Genomic DNA, 14751 nt, shown 5'->3' with positions numbered 1-14751 from the left:
TCCTCTGATCTAATGCGGATCTGATGGTACCCACTCTTTAGATCTATCCTGCTAAACATAGCTGCTCCTAATTTGTCCATAATATCATCAATTCTAGGTATAGGAAACCTATTCTTGATGGTATTCTTGTTCAGTGCACGGTAGGTCGATGCACATACCCACATGAGCCATCCTTTTTCTGCACCAACAACACTGGAGACCAGAATGGAGATGAACTGGCTGAATCAGCCCCTTTTCTAACAACCTCCTGTACTTGGCCCATTATCTCTTTCTCTAGCTGAGCCGCACTAACCCTGTACGGAGGCTTATTTGGTGGGGCTACTGCCTGGCACCAAATCTATCGCATGGTCCTCGGTCTCTCTCTGGCGTAATTGAGACGGTAAAAGATCGGAAAAACAGTCACTATACTGTTGTAAAAACATTGACCTTTCTTTAATCTAGCACAGATAAATTTGATTCATCACAATCTGACACTTCAACGTGCAAAAATCAAGTACACAGAAAGATGCTTTTTTCATTACAGAAGTAATAGCAGAAGCTGATACAGTAGGAATAGACTCCCCTTTAAGCTTACATCCAGATGTGAGTCTTTCCCCTGCTCTGTACAGTGATCTTTTTGTTGTAGGCATCCATGATTCCGTGTACATGAAACAAACCAAGGAATACCTAGCAACACATCACATCCGTCCAGTGGCATGATGTAAATATTCTTCAGCATCTACATAGGACTGGATATGTAGATGCAACTTTCCGATGATGGGTGTCACAGCCTCTGTATGGCCAGACATGCCAAAACCTGCCTCTGCTGTATACCCCATCTCTTCAGGTCTGATTCCCAACTTTGAAGCCAATTCTGGGAAATGAAGTTGGCTTTGGGCCGCCTGATCAAAGAAGATAAGCACTGTTTGATCCCTGACCTTTCCCCATGCTCTGCAAAGCTCACTTGCAATCTGAATTTGGCTTGTCGCCCACCATATCTGGCACTAGACCAACCATGGGCTTCTTTCCTTTCTTGTCTTCCTTGTCATCAGAATCAGCTGGCCTTTTCTTTGTAGGACAATTGTAAGCAATGTGGCCAGGCTGCTCACATATAAAGCATTTGTTCTCTGTCCTCAAGACCTTCTTTTGCTCTTCTGACTTGCGAGGAAAACGTCTTTTCCATTTCTTTGCTGGTCCTTTTTCTAATTCCGCCGTAGCTTTGTCCTTCCCTACGTTGGCTGACTCCCGAGTCCCTTTAGGAGTCTCATTGGGAACGTGCTTCTTGGCTGAATTTTTCTTGCCTGATCCTGCCGTGACGCCAGTGTTAAATTCACAATCTTCTCCCTTGAGCAAACCATTGCCAGTGTTTGCTACCTCGATGAGCTGCGTCAAAGTAGTGACTTTTGTCTTCGTACAATACTTTCTCAATCCTTTAGTAGGCCACAACAGTATTTTTCAATCTGTTCTGTCATGGCACAAACCTATAGAAGTTAACTGGAATAGAGCTTTCCAAAACTTCCGATTGAAATCATCCAGATCCTGCAAGTGGCAGCATTGACTGGATTCTGAAAGGCTATGCATTCCATGCATCTATCTGTCAAGCACATGCATTACTGAACATTCTGTTCAAGACATCTCTTCAACAGTCAGACGTAATGCTTGCCAAAAATCTGCTTGAAGTAAATCCAGTAGACGGAGCTTGCCCTTGAAGCAATAAAGTTGTCCACCATTGTCCCGCATCCCTGTCCTGAGAAAGTGGCTGCCTTGCGGACCTTTGAAGCCTCTGTAAAGTTCCCCCTGCATAGGCCTTGTCAAACTGCTGGAGGAATGAGAGAGCCTTCTTCCTCCTGTCATCAAACCCTGTAAAGGTCGTGAATGACACACCTTTGCCACCTTCTTTGTACGGAGTTGGCCTCTCCAGCGGCGTTAAATTGTCATATGGAAGTGACTGAAACATGGGAACACTATTAGGGTTCATCTGTGTTCCTTGGCCGCTATTAACTTGACCTGGAAATGCCATATTTGGCTGCTGATTTGTAATTCCAGCCATACCAAAATTTGCCTCTGGCATCCCAAATTGGCCCTGAGTGCTCTGAAACCCTGGTTGCATACCCATGACACTGTACATGGGGTTAGGCATCATCGTTTGAGCACCCCCAAACACTGTTCCTGGCGTGTAAAACTGATTTCCAGGTGCATGACCAGCCATGCTCTGGAATACCGATCCACCTCCAAAATAGCCAGGGTGTACTGAAGGTGGTGGGAAGACCTGTTGCATAGCCTGTAGGTTGCTTCCCTGCCCATTAGAACCAGCTATAGGCTACTGAAAGGTGGCGGGCTGAACTGGTACAGCTTGAAAGACTGGCATCTCAGCCACCTGTTCTTGCACCTTAGGCATAGGTTGTGGAGACTGCATGTTCTCCGTCAAGTGTACAGGTGTTTCCATTGACTGTGCGGTATGAATCACCTGTGCTCGAGCCTTAACAGGCTTTTGAATATGATCCAGTGACCCAACTTGCTGAGACGGAACAGGAGGTTGCAAAAAGGCTAAAAACCTCGGGTTCTGCATTACTTGTGTGAACATAGCCACAGCAGTAGCCAACTGGGTCCTCAATATATCGTCATCTGTCTGTGGTGGTCTTGAGGACTCACCCACTTCATGTGTCTGTTGACCCTGTGAAGAGGAAACCTCTTCAGTCACATCATCTGGTCTGTCAACCATAATTTCAATTCCCTGTGTCTGGTCTATGATCCCCTGTGTCTTCAAGCCCAAAACTGACCAAGGCTCACTTCTATGGGAAAAAGTGATTTAATCCCGTCGATGGAACCATGAAACCGGGCTGTTCAATCCAAAAAGGGCGGTAGACTTTACTTCAAACCTTGATTTAGCTTTCACCCATTATTAGTCGTCTATTATACCTGCGCTATAGTGACACAAGAGAGGGGAATGGGATACAGATGCTAGAATGCACCTGTATGAGAAGACCGACACCAGATTGGCCCCTAACTTAGGCGCCCCTTTCGGTATTTCTTTATTCTTTAAAAGAGGGAATAAATGTTGTGGATCCCTACAAGCTGCCCCGCACAAACTTGGCTGAATTTCAACTGTTCCGGCCTGATTTCGGCAGCATAACTATACTAGGACCCTTCACAGTCAGTATTCCCACGCATTGACTGACCTTCCCGACGCATACGGGCACTTTACAAAACCTGGCGAGAATCTGCAGCACGCTGAATTCTCTGTTTTCAGCCCCGAAAATGCACCAGATCACCTGTACAACGGTCCCCTTGCGTCCCCGAACCTCCTGGGGGTATTAGGGTCCGTTTAGGGCCAAAACCCTAAACCTGCAAAAATACACAGCAGGCTGTAATTCACTGTTTTGGGCTCCGTTTCGCGTGCCGATCGCATCCGTAGCAAGTCCTCGAGCTCCCGCACCTGTAGGGCTACTTGCCCTTTGAATCGGACGAGATTTCTGGCGTGAAACCTCTCCTAATTCACCTGTACCTGCGGGGGGATTAGCTGCTAGCTAATCCAGTACCTGTGCAAGAGGCTCTTGCCTCGGCAATCGCGCATGAACCCACACAACTGTACATTGGTCAAGTGAAAATCCCACTAGAGGGGCATAACATACTGCAAAAGGGGAGAGAGAGGGCGTGCATAGCGTGCAGGGCATCACTCCTGGCACCGCACTGTGCATAAGAGGGAAAGCAAGCACTCCATAGCTCTTAACCTGTGACCAATCTGAAAATGAGGCTCTCCCCCTCCTAAATTCAGCGCCACTTCTTGTTGCATGAGGCAAGTGCAGCAGAATGTGCCACTTGGCACATTTATAAACATTTTCCCGTTTCGGGGTTGCCGTCTAAAAATATCCCAATCGGTTGCCCAGTTGACTTCACGGCAGAGTAAGAAAATGTTCCCCTTGTCATTCCGGAGGTAATGACGTCAACACATTTTTAGGTCCCAAAATACCAGTTCCCTAAATTTTAGGAGATGCTGCCATTGTATCTTTCTAGGTCATCCGATCCGACCCTCTTGTACACTGCGGCCACATCCAAAACTGAAATGTAGCCTCTGTAGCAAAGGATTCCACTTTGGCTAGTCAATGACCCCACACTTGGCTCCCGGCATACCATTCCTTGTCCACACTCTTCTTGCCCTCATGGCTCAGGCCTGGACTCCCTCTAGACAGTTCCACTAGCTAGCACATATGCATGCAGGAGTTAGATTTCCCGAGGGGTGTTTCCAAAAAGTAAAGTAAATAATAAATAAGAAAGAAATCAACAAAAAGGATAGATAGTAGTAGTCACACGCTGGTGACAGGAACCAAGTTTTAGAGGAGACCTAGTAGGAGAGCTGATGGACAAGCTGGGTATCTCACGACGACACTCAACTCCCTACTACCCTACACACAATGCAACGTTTTGGTCAAGAAGGTCAAGGTATGATCTGTAAGATAATCACTAAACATAGTAAACTCACAAACAAGTAAGACATCGGGAACAAGTGATGGACAAGTACTTTGGCTGCATCTTTGGGCTTATCGCACTTCTCGCACTTCATCTCGCACATTCCTTGGTTTAACACCATATCACTTGGTGTATGGTAAGGAGATCATTTTACCCATTGAAGTACATTGGCTAGTCTCATGGTGCTAGCTAGGCAGATAGAACGCCCTAATGCTCATCTTCATAACCACATTCTTAATCTAGCGAGGCTTCAACTAGACAGAGAAGATGCTATCAACAAGAAAGCAACATAGGCAGAGCAACGTCGACTTACCTTCAACAAGGGACTTAAAGCAAAAAGTCTCAAGAAAGGTATGATAACAGGTTTGACACTAGGAAGGATAAGAAGTTTTCACCCAGATGGGAGGGGCCATCCGTCATTAGAAAGCAGTACAACAATGACAGTTACCAATTGATGGATGCAGATGGTAGGCTTCACAAAACACGTGTCAATGGTTGGAGGCTGAAGCAGTACTTTTTGAGGTTTGATCAACCACCTATGATGGATATTCCTGAGAAGGGAGACGCCTCCACCTCAATTGAAGAAGAATCAAGTATAGAGCTAGAAACATAAATGCCTCTAGCTTCAGAGAGAGGACTAATAAGGGTCGCTTTTCAAATTTTGGACCATCTCTCTCTTGGTATGTACTTGATGGCAAGGCTTCAAGGCTTCATGGAGGAGGGACCTGATGCATGAAGATCACAAAAAAAAAATCTATGTATATATTTTGTACATAGCTATGGTTCTGACACATTTGGATCTTGGAAATAAGAAGAGGTAAGAACAAACCCTATGAAAACAAAAGAAATCATTGGATGTTGATTCTATCTAAGTGTCACTACCTGACGGTCGCTACAAGTGAAGAATAAGAGTCAATAGTGAAAGGGAGGAGAATCTTATGCATTATGGAGTTGAAATCAACAAAATATTATCAAATTCAAGCATAATTCACTTGTGGACACAAGGCTTGTACATGAAGTCAAGAGGGGACCACCTGGAACACTTTTGGAAGGGAAAAGACAGACACATATTTTTGTGGGATTTTTCTCTATTTTTTCCATTCCGAATTGGAAAAAGTTTTCAACAACAAAGTTGTAGGTATTGAGCTAATCTTTTTGCCCCTATTTTTTTTATATAATTTGTGAAGCTACGGTTTGGGAGATATAGCCGAAATGGTGGAGTCTATCTATTCACATGGGAAGAAGTTATGGTTATCCAACTCCACACATAATTTCTTATAGGTTTCTCTCCATTATTGCTTGATTTTCTCTTATTTTATCAAGATTCTCTCAAATATTATAAGTAAGCTCTTGGACTCAAGCTATGGAAGGAGGCATGGAGACAAAGCTCGCCATGATGAAGGCGATTAGGAGGAAATTGGTCAATAAGCAGGTACACTCTCATTGGGGGAATGCTTTTAGCTAAGGTTACTTTGTAATAACTCTTCTTGCTCATAATCTCTTCCCTAATCACTCTCTTGGCTTATATATGCACCTCTACGCACACATAGTTCTACTATGGCATAATATTGACTATGGTTATTCGTTTTGGTTTCTTAATGGACAAGAGGTTGGAGTTACCATGTGCACATGAGTTTGTGAGATGTTAATTATGTGCAATTCCTCTCATAAATGTTAGTACGGTGCTATGAAGCCTATATTAATGAAGCTCTAATGATCTCTTCCTCTCCCTCTCTCTCCTTCTCTTAGATCTTCCTTGTGCTATGTGCCAACCCCCCCTACCATGCGTCCTAGCCGCATTCCAAGCTAGGTGGTGTTTCTATTGTGTACCTCCCATGATGAGGCTGTAGTGCATAGTCTTCGTGTAGAGGCCGCCAGGTCTATTTTGCGCATCCGTCTCTCACCATCAGTACCCAATCAGCACCGCAGTACCTCAGTACCCCAATACCCATAGTACCTAGCATCAGTACCCATTAGCATCAACATCTCAAAATTTAGCATCATTGTATCAGCATTGTGCAACAATAAACAAAGTACTTGCTCTGGCCAGTGGCAACACAGCAAGGGGGTTCTTGACGGTTTGGGACCCGACATTCGGTGTCGTCTCTTTTCTCTCTTGTGTCTCTCTCTCTCGATCATTGTCTTCGTTTTCACTTCTTTCAAGTGAAGTAAAGTGTCCCTTGTGTTTGTGTGGAGCACTAGATCCGAGATAAATCCTTAAACCCTTCCGCTGCACCTGACATTGATATCAGAGCTCTGTGCGTGCTTCGACTTCGTGAACTTAAGAGTACTAGATCCGAGCTAAATCCTTAAACCCTTCCGCTGCACCTGACATTGGTATAAGAGCTCTGTGCATGCTTCGACTTCGTGAACTCAAGGGAAGAACCAAGAACCCAAAGAACCTCTCCCATTTTTTTCCTCGAAGAAGCTTCACGTCCCGATCCCGGACTTATTAGCCTCTCAGCACCCTCAGTATCAAGCATTCAATACCAGATCAAAGCTCCATTGCCATGTCTTTGGAGGAAGATCGACATTTGATACACAAAAACCCAGATTTTGAGTACCAGGATCTACTTGCCTCTTATGCGGATATAGAAGAAGTTGGTGCAAGGATCCCTAACCCTCTCCTGCATTCGCATTCGCATGTAGCATGCATCCACTTCCGTCGACAAGCAACCCTTGGAAATACCTCCGAGCACCCTTACCTTTCAGCTTCAGCCGCAATGTTTTCACGACAAGACTATTCCAGTGGTCGTACTTGCTCGTAGGCAGAGTCAGCATCAAGGCTGGTATTCTGCGACAGTAGTAAGGCTATTGAGTAACTCGATTGGTCAATGTTTACACCGGAGCCGATCTACATCCGCAGTATCCACTCGTTTGGAGGAATCTTCATCGGTTATGCATATCCAAAAATAGAAGTTCGGCAGTTGGGCCTCACCTTTAACAGGGGGATGTCACGTGCGCACTGCACTTGCGCTACGCGGACATGCTTCTGCTATAGTCTAGCATGAGTGATTAGCTTAGGACCTAGCTTGGCACCTTTGTGAGCCTCTAGTAGGACGTGCATGTCCAGGCCAGTCATAGTTGCATACCTCTCTTGCACAGGACAGCATTTCAGCATGTAGGCAATTTGCCACGTGAACCACCTCTTAGCAACTTATTTTTTCATCAGTCATTTTCAGCCAATTTCTCCTATGGTCGTGGGGCTAGCCTATTGTCTGCTCGATCCAGCCTTGGGTGGGTATATAGGCAGCCAGGGGGCAGCGTTTGGAAGGCAAGAAGCAGGACAAGTATCTGAACATCCCCTCAACCTCCTTTGCGTTTCCAACCAAAAAAGCCAGCGTTTTCCTCAGAACCTCCTTGGCGGAACGGCAAGTGGGGACGGAAAAGTGGAGATGGGAAGCGGCGTCCCTGTGACTATGCTCAGGACCCATCAGTACCCCGTCGTCGTTGTCATTGTCGTCGATAATAGAACCCGTCAATACCTCGTCGTCGTCGACATAGAACCCATCAGTACCTCATCGTTGTTGTCGTTATCGTCATCGACACAGAACCCATCAGTACCTCAAAACCTTGCAGTATCTCAGTACCCCTCAGTACTCATCAGCACCGCAGTACCTGAGTACGCTTCAGTACCCCAGTACCCACACTACCCAGTATCAATAGCATCAGTACCCATTAACATCAACATCTCAGCATTTAGCATCATTGTATCAGCATTGTGCAAGAATAAAGATGTTAGGTGCAGCAGAATGAATGTTTGCGCTTTGCTCAAGATGAGTGCTCCGAACTGTGCTCAAAGTTCCTTTTGTTCTTATGGAAAGTAGAGCCTTCTGTTCTTAATGAGAGAATGCTATGATCACAAACAAAGTGAATGGACATTGTGCGTGCAAGTGAATGAGACTGAGAGATAGAGAGAGAAGAGAGATACGACACCAGAGACGTAAAACCCTCCTCCGAAGGCCCCACTCTCGTCGGCGAGAGTGGTCTACTTATGATTGCACAATCTGGTACAATGGTGATGCATGAGACTGATGCAAGTCTAGGCTATGTCGACGATGACAACGGTGATGGCGAAGTCGACCTAAGGGTTGAAATCTGCAATCTTTCTACTGCTGTCCAAAAACGCTATGGGCTGAAATCTGCGACTGAGCCAAAAACGATGATTTTGGGGTTGTTTTCTGTGGGTCTTTGTCGCTGAAAATCTACAGGTTTAGGGCTGAAAACTGAGGATCTTCAAGGCTGAAAACTGATGGTCTTACCGGGGTTGAATCTGCTACCTTTTTGGGCTGATCTTGTTGGTCTTCCTAATACTGAAATCTGCTAAAGCTGGGACATGCAAAAACGCCAAGCTGAAGGGATCAACAAAGCTAGATGCTGACTTCTTAAAAAACGCTAGCTGATAGAATCTTCTTGGCGATGGTGCCCTGATGCAAAAACGCTAGCTGAAGTTGTCTGGCGAGGGTGCTTACTGAAAACGCCAATGCTTTGGGAGGCTATGGCGAGGGTTGGACTTTGCTTGGAGGAAAATCCACCAAGTTCTTGCTTGAGAAGTTGCCTGCTGAGCTTGGCTCCTGTTGCCTCTTCTGCCAAATAGTGCTAGCTCTAGTTTGCTTATATACAAACTTAGCAAAATTGCCCTACCTACTTTTGTTGGAAAGTCACTTAAATTAATAAGTGAAAAATGTCAAAAAGAGGCTAAATGCACTGGAAAATTCCCCTAACTGATTCTAATGGATTCTGATGGGAATGCTTATGATCATGCTGTGTGCAACCAGAGGATATGCATCTATACTAAGTGACTGGGCATGCACGGTCTACGAATAGACTCACAAAAGTGCCAGATCACTTCTAATCTAGACTGACTGGACTAACTGAACCCTGATCATGCTGTAGCTTGTCCACGGACACATAGGGTTGGATGTGTCACGTGACATCCCCTCCTTTTCAAAGTGAGGGATTGGTATCGAGCTGGCAGACTAGGAGCATATAATCAGAATGGCCTAGTAGCAGAGCATTTTACATGCCAAAGATCTGCTTGCATAGCTTCTAGCAATGATGTTCAACTGTGCCATGTACGAGGGCCTACTTGATACTTGGAGTTTGTCCACTATCGTATCTATCTTCAGGTCAGGACCCAAGGAGCCTAGGAATTACCATACTATCATGATTGGACACACATTGGCACGGTTTTACGCATCCACCCTTGAGCAGCAGTTGAGTAGATGGCAGAGAGAGGGTGTACGGGCAGCAAAACAGGCGGGTTTCAGGAGAGGTTTCTCTACTCTTGATCATATTCTAACACTGAGAGCCATTACTGAGGAGGGCAGTCACGTGGGAGATGGCTCTATCGTTGCTTTGTGGATTTCCGCACAACCTTCGATACAATGCCCAGAGTTATATTTATGCACAGACTGTAGGAGATGGGGGTATCCAAAGAGTTGGTCTCAGGGATCATGGCTCTATACAAAGGATGGATATGTGATCAGACCGGCCTATATGGACACTCATTTATCCCATGGGATACGATGTACTATTGGTCAGATGTGCACATCATCACATCAACTACAGATTGAGACTGGCAAATTTAGGAGAGTACCAGCAGAAGCCAGGATATGGTAGTTGTGTCATACAGAGCCAAAGACAGAGTTATATCACATTTGTCATTGTCCGGTATACTATGAGATACGAGACCACTTTCACTGTCTATTTGGAGAGGGCTTTGGACCGTTGGCTAGAGTCATGAGATATCAGGATTCAAGATGCCTCGGGTTGTTTTTACTAGAGCTGCGCACACACAAGGAGAGTCTCTTGAGGAGACTAGGACATTCATAGAGGGAGATCAATGACTTCTTTAGAGCAAAGACTCGGCAGCCAAATGAGCATGCTTCACAGCAGACTTCAAAGCCCACTTATACCACAGGTATATTAGTCGACAGAGCCACTGAGCTCGGGAGAGCTAGACGCCTGTGCATCTACAAGGGCGACCACGACATCGACAGAGACTCCGTCAGAGGATCGGGACTATTCTAGCACAATATGGGAGACGCCCAGTACGACTATTTACAGAGGTGGACATTGATGAAGCTCATCAACGACCGATGCAATACTTTCTCGAACAACGCCCAATATCGGGTATCCTTCGGCATTGATGATGATTGCAGTCTGACAATTTTAGAGTTTTAAATTAGTCTGTCACTTTACTTCATTTATTTTTGTACCCAGACATTGGATTAGATCCACAAGAATTGTATCAGTTTGGTCTCATAGGTCATTTTGGCCTTTTGAAGACGTTTAATATAACATTTCATTTCTCTCTTTTCAATTGTTTTGAAGTTCTACAACTTTGTTCCAGCCTGTCCTTTTCAGTTGGTACGTGGTACCCTCTCGTTACAATAGCTCTCCCCAACTATTGTATCTTGGGAAGATCAATAAATAAGAAGTATCGAAAGGGGCGCCTAGCTAGGGCTCATGGGCCAATGAGGGGAACTTTGCTACTTTGTGTCTTATCTGAAGTGTGGTAAACTCTTTTCAATTCAAAGGTATGAATTACTAATGTTGTTTGCTCTTTTGTTGGCACATGGTGCCTTAGTGGTTATAGGACACATGTAAAGTAACCCAAAAAAACAGCCTCTTATCATTGTGTGGTTCAAGCATATGCAATAGCGAAACTTTGAGCATGCAACAACTCTCTCCTATTCTCAAGACTTAGGTGGCTGATTCTAACCCACCGTTATCTAATGCTCAATTTACTATCAGCCCCATGTCATATTCTTATGAGACTTGAGCCATTCAGTGACATGTGATGACAATTACTACTAGAAGATGACACCGGACATCAACTAGAACTAAAAAGCTGAAGAAGCATCCTCATCGTTCATGTTGTCCTAACCTTTATCAAACAAGCAGATCTGAGAATGCCACTGACTAACCTCCGCAAATTGAGAGTTATCTTGCTGTTGGCTTCTCTTTAAAAAAGGTTAAAAGGTCTAACTGCTGACAATAATTTCTGGGGTAAGTAGCTGGTTACTGTGCTGAATGATATACTTGGTGCAATTTACCCCATTGCAGCATATCCCTACTGACGTGTATGGTAGACCTCATGCCTCGCATGAGATCTACGGAATGCCCACCTGTCCACCATTTGACCCCATGCGCTCTCTCTCTCTCTCTCTCTCTCTCTCTCTCTCTCTCTCTCTCTCACACTCACACACACACACACACACACAAACGAGGATACAAAGGAATCAAGAAGCGGCCAGTTTACAAAAGACTATAATAGGTGCAGAAGCGCCCAGAGAGAGAGAGACCTGATTGTTTGCAAAATCTGACGCTGCCTAAGGTTGCCGAAGGAATGGTCTACAAGCGTGCGCTGCAACGTTGGTATACTTCTTTGTACACGTACAGACTTCAACGCGTTTGCTTGGGTTCAAAATACAAAGGTAGACGGGCCGCTGTCGACTACATGGGATTGAGCCAATTGGCTCAATCTCAGCCTTCGATTGGAACTTAGATTGATTGTCAATAGCATCAAAGCTTTTGTGATTGCCTGCGTTGATTGTGCATTGCCCTCCATCCAAATTGCATTATTGCACGGCCAGGAACCTTAGGTTTTCTTTTAATAATGTCACCAAAAAGCACCACGCAAAAGAACAACCAAAGCTTTAGAGTACTTGTCCCTCCTGTTGAAGGTCTACACAGAGTTGGAAGCCAACATCGGTTGTTTTGACAAAGTGTTAGCAAAGCTCTTCATCATCAATCTCTTCGAGCACAGTGAGAAGCAAGAGATGTTTGCAAAAGGCATCATATAGAATGGCGATGAGCTTCCTGAGTACTTTGTCAAAAGTTTTCTCACTAGCATTCATGTTATTCTTCCCCCTAAAAGCAAGACTGCAGGCAAGGAGAAACACAAAAGTAAGCATTCAGATTCAACCTTCCCTAGGCTTTTTATCCTTGATGAGAGAGGGGGAATCAAAGATCTGCAAAAGGAGCTTGAGCATGAGGCTAAGTTGGAAGAAAAGGACAACATAAAAGCATTGGTGACAATAGACATGATAGCAGAAGTGAACACGACAATCAACACGACGACGAAAGTCGCAGAAGAGATGGAGGGTTAGATTCAATTGTCATCACACCCATTTCTCAAGCTTTTGCAAAGCAAAGAGTGGGGCGAGTAGGCATAAGGGGACCGGGAAATTGCTATTGCTTGTACATAGAGAGCGCATATAGGAATGAACTGTTACCAACAAATGTGCCTAAAATCTAGTGCATAAATCTAGGTAGTATAACTTTTCTAGGGAGACACGTTGCCAGCTCTCGACCATACTTTTGTATGGCACTTTTGCATGACATGCACTATATGGTCTATAGTTTGTACCATTTCCTCATTGCATGATGAAAAGTTTAACTAGTTGCGTGTAGCTTTACAAACAACATTCTCTGCCTTGCACACTCATATATGGGATGCCTACTGACTACCGAGTCAATAGTCCAATTAATTTTTCCATTTCTCTACAAGGATAGCCAGTTAGTTTCTACAAATGACCCTAAGCTCGTACAATCAAGAAATAAAAAACTACTCAGGTCAACCAAGCAAGACTAGTTCTAGCCTTACTAAGGTATGCTGCTATACTATTTGCTTTGTTGGCTGCAATTAGCAGAAAATAGCAAAAAGTGTCTTTAATAGCTTTCAATAAAGCATTATTGTTCATTAATGAAAGTATTATTGATCATTCTCAAAAAGTATATTGATAATTTTTTATTTGGTTTTTCAAAAGTGCTGCCAATGGAAATTATAGATTGATGCTTCTAACCAACTCTTGGGGAGACAGGGAGGGAGAAATAGAGAGACAAAAAATATAGGCATTATGAAGAAATAATAGAGAGTTTGTTTGTTTGAAAAAGATAAGGAGAGTTCTTATCTCAATATGTTGTCAATTGACTAGGGACAATTTGTTATACCATATATGCATTTGATTTCCATCTAAGACAGTGGTCAAATTATGGCATGTAGCTTTTCATGCACGAACGATTTGTTATACCACATATGCATTTGATTTCCAATGAAGACAATGCTAAAATTATGACATATAGGTTTTCACGCATGTATCATTAGGAGGTAAGAAAATATCGAGATACGAATTGAATCATCGATTGAAGGTGGATAGGCTTGACAATCAAGGAATTTGTTGTTATGTTCTCAATCAACGCAGTGTTGTGTGTATTTGTCTAGCAAGTGATGCTAACATGCCTATTACTGATGTTCACAATCTATAGCCATATGAGGTTGAGTATTTGCTTTGATAATTATATTGCTATCTCATCAATAATGATTGTGTTTAGCTTAGTGATGCTAAAATGCATATTCATAGTGGAAATTGTTAATATTGCAATGGTATTTTGAATTGGTAATGGGCTATTGCTGCAATGCTACTTAGCCTTATTGCTACTAAATTGGTTATGATTGTTATGTAATTGAATATTTGAATAATCGTTCGTTGTTTGTCAAGAATTGATTTTATTGATGATGCATTATTGATATGATTATTATGGCTACATGTTATGGTATACTTTTTGGTAGATCAATGAATGGTTGAAGCTCACTTTTGCATGGGGGGAGAGCACCCTATGTGCACGTCCATCTTCTCCTATCTTCTCTACCTCTCATCTCTCATATCATGTACATGCATAGCACTCCAATTGCAGCGATGAGCATGCTTGCTTGCACTCTAATCTCTCGACTCGAGCTTTTCTAATTATTTTGTAGAAGCACCCCACTTCGTTTTTGCAATGTATTAGCCGTGGCTACACTCTTGGCTAAACAATGGTGGGTGGCTCTATAGAGACCTTTGACTACAACCATCAAGGGTAAATTCTATATTTTCTCTTTATTAAAATTTCTTTTTCGTTGTTAGGAATCAGGAGTTGGTACAAATTATGTAATATCTCTAGGTGAAGGATATGTAATAAGAAGAGGAAGAAGAAGAAGAAGAAGGAGAAGAAGACAGATTAAAAAATAAGCTTTAGCAGGTTGATGAATGTTGTGGTAAATAATTTTGTCTATAATAGTGAAAAGAAGTTGGTAAAGTGGCCCTAGTGTTGTACTTCATGCCCTTAAAAAAATTAAACATGTATATTATAATAACATTAGAAGCTATGTGGCATGCTAGAGTCCATTAGAGGTTCTAGAGCTACTTACCTTGCAACCAAAAGTGATCCTCAAGTGTTCTCACCTAGAAAGACATTTGAGTCTCGAAGATAGAAAGCATTTATATTATTTTTCTATTCAGGCTTATGTGTATTGTT

General features: G+C 43.5%; 1 protein-coding gene across 2 annotated transcripts in view; it reads right to left on the bottom strand.

The window, feature by feature from the left end:
* LOC147417419 (vacuolar protein sorting-associated protein 2 homolog 1-like) overlaps positions 1-11912 on the bottom strand; it is a 37499-nt gene extending 25587 nt beyond the window's left edge. The window contains exon 1 of one of the 2 annotated variants that reach the window (XM_086506958.1): positions 11757-11912. The gene's annotated coding sequence lies outside the window, so the exon portion shown is untranslated. The remainder of the gene's footprint in view (positions 1-11756) is intronic. The other variant, XM_086506959.1, reaches the window with a different exon arrangement.
* Positions 11913-14751: the final 2839 nt, after the last annotated feature.

This window comes from Adiantum capillus-veneris, chromosome 30 (genome assembly GCF_014529385.1).
Source record: "Adiantum capillus-veneris isolate H3 chromosome 30, ASM1452938v2, whole genome shotgun sequence".
In the NCBI taxonomy this organism is placed as follows: domain Eukaryota; kingdom Viridiplantae; phylum Streptophyta; class Polypodiopsida; order Polypodiales; family Pteridaceae; genus Adiantum; species Adiantum capillus-veneris.
Note: the sequence above shows the minus strand (reverse complement) of the source record. Positions and strands in the feature narration are given on the sequence as shown.